This window comes from Atta cephalotes, assembly GCF_000143395.1.
Source record: "Atta cephalotes unplaced genomic scaffold scaffold00001, whole genome shotgun sequence".
Classification (NCBI taxonomy): domain Eukaryota; kingdom Metazoa; phylum Arthropoda; class Insecta; order Hymenoptera; family Formicidae; genus Atta; species Atta cephalotes.
This window is the reverse complement of record NW_012130065.1, coordinates 547,094-549,767: the sequence shown is the minus strand read 5'-3', so window position 1 is coordinate 549,767 and position 2,674 is coordinate 547,094. Positions and strand designations below refer to the sequence as shown.

Genomic DNA, 2,674 nt, shown 5'->3' with positions numbered 1-2,674 from the left:
ATATATATATATATATATATATATATATATATATATATATATACACACACAAAGCTAAATAAAACAATGCCGCTGCCTCTTATTCTTTACGTATGTAAAATGTCTATCGTATTTACTGTACATTACTGTACATTACTTTGCGTGCCGATGAAAAAGTCCAGGGAAGATTCGCGTAACGTGCAAGATACACACGCCTACGAATAATATGAATTTCACGATGGGGAAAGTTGGGCTTGAGAAGAGCGAACTGTATACGTGTTAAGCCATGCGGTATATATCGAGTAAACCTTCTACGACGGTCTGCTTCGATTGCGAAAGAACCTCTACATATTGAAGTAAGTGTTTTCTCGAGGATTTGCGCAATGCGCAGATTATCATCGAAATAAAATTTCACGCGGTGAAGAAAAAGCGAGATAAGTCGACTCTTCGCGTATGATTAATCTCCTTTGTACCGAGAGTTACTCTTTTACAGTCTATCTCGCTGAATATAGAGATCGTTGATTTTCACTTTACAGTTAGTGGCTTCGCTATGATCACGCGTTATGGAAAAAAATAAAGACGACGTATAGAGAAACAAGATTTTGCTATATATTTTGAATTTAAATGTGCTGAAATACAAATAAAACGGACATTTAGCGTTAGATATATGATAGAAAAGAGAAATACCATATTTGTAAAAAATATGATACATAATTACAGTTACATAAAGATAAGTTGTTCGGTTTATCAATCGATTAGCAAACAGGTCAACTATTTTGAATATTCAAATTGAGATAGGAAGTAAACGGCGATTTAGGATACCAGATTTAAAATATTTAATTTTATATTCGTATTCGTGTTTCCATACTACACATATACACAGAGAAAATTTTTTATATTTGAAATTATATATTTAAAATACTATAACGTGATAGTAGCTGCGGATTATCATGTAAATTATAAGTTTAAATGCTATAGTTATTTTTTTGAAACAATAACGTAATTTTTACACTTTTTCATAGTAAACATTTTTTATTACAAAATCAAAACTTGTTGAATCAAAGTTAGTATTGTAAAGATAAGTAAAAAATATATACCTAGCAAATTTTGTTTGAGTACCATAGTAAAAATTAACTGTTTTCATGTTAGAATACGACTTAAGCACTTTAACAAAATAATTACTTTATTTATGTGATAAAAATTAGTATTATCATAGTAAAAGTTATGTCGGAATCATGTTGTGATGGTTTATCGAAAATACATAGACATAGTTAAAGCGTAATTTAAAATTGTATTAAAGCTTAATATAAAATTTTCTCCGTGTAAACTATGTATGTTATTTTACAGTTAATCCCATACTATACTGCAAACGTGTCCAGTTTGCAGGCAAGAGAGTAACTGTGAGAGTAACTAGTCTACAATTCACAAACTTTAATATCCTCTCTTCGACAGTCCAGACTTTTAAAAAAAAAAGTATTCGTGTTTGCCTCGTTACTCATAACACGTTCTCGTCGTTACCATCCCTATCGACGACGGACGAGTGGACATGGATGTCCACGCGGGCTTTCGACGGTCATTGACTTCGCTTCGCTAGCCGCCGAAGGGTCATATACGACGAACAGCGAGCAAGAGATGCGGCGACCGAGGTCGATAAGCAGTGTGGGAATGCGATACTTTTGTACAAACGCAAATGATACCATCGCAATATGTAAGAAGAACGCGGAAATGCATTCCCAATCCCCGCTGAATACTTCCATCTCAAACGATACTCCGAATGATATGGTTCGCGCAAAATATTGTACTAATCTTAATATTTTATATACCTGTACCTATTGGTCACATGAGAGCAAGTTAGCTGTGTGATACTTCTATAAGAACGTGGACGATCTCGAAAAGTTATTTTAATAAATCTCATACATTTAATCGACGTTTTATTTCGCGCGGACAATATTATAACGAACGAATGCGAGAGCGAAGTTTAAATGCAGTACTTCGGCGTGACAGACAGGAAACGGTCGTGCTTTCGACCTTTTAAAGTGGCGAACAACACGACGATCAGTCCTCGTAAAAAACATCGCGTATTATCAGCAGTGTGCCAACTTGTCTCGTCGTTTTCCCGCTAATCGTCACGCAAATTCGCAATGCCGATGGATATGGCGGAAGAACAGGAATCTCAGAGACGTTTTACAAACGTCGAACGTGACGACGTGTAGCTCGCGATAAATATAGTACGGCCGGACGTTCCAAGAATGTGGTGGCGGTGATACATCAATATGAATGCAACCTCTGGCGAAAACTACTACGTAACGTGCAATTTTTCGAGTTGACCGTTTTTACTTTCTTTTTTTTTTCCCTTTCCCATCCGTTCGCCCGTTGCGTCTCGATGGTAACGACGGCCCGGGGTTTGGACGGCCCGGGTGGTTTCACAAGCGCTGAAAGTGACGATGTAAAAGCTGATGGTTGTAAAAGCTATGGCGGCGGAGGGTGGAAGATAAAGAGAGGCGGACAGAGCGGGACGGTCGTTATACAGCGAGAGGCGGTGAGAGCGCGGCGAGAGCAGGGTGACAGAGACAGAGAGAGAGAGAGAGAGAGAGAGAGAGGGAGGGGGAGGGGGGAGGGAGGAGGAAGAGAGGAACGGAAGGACGAGGAGGAGACACGACACACACTAGTAGAGGAGGAAGGGTAACGGGACGGA

General features: G+C 38.4%; 1 protein-coding gene across 1 annotated transcript in view; it reads right to left on the bottom strand.

Moving 5' to 3' along the window:
* LOC105625959 (ubiquitin-conjugating enzyme E2 R2) overlaps positions 1–2,674 on the bottom strand; it is a 12,154-nt gene that overhangs the window by 3,588 nt on the left and 5,892 nt on the right. The gene's annotated exons all lie outside the window — the stretch shown is intronic.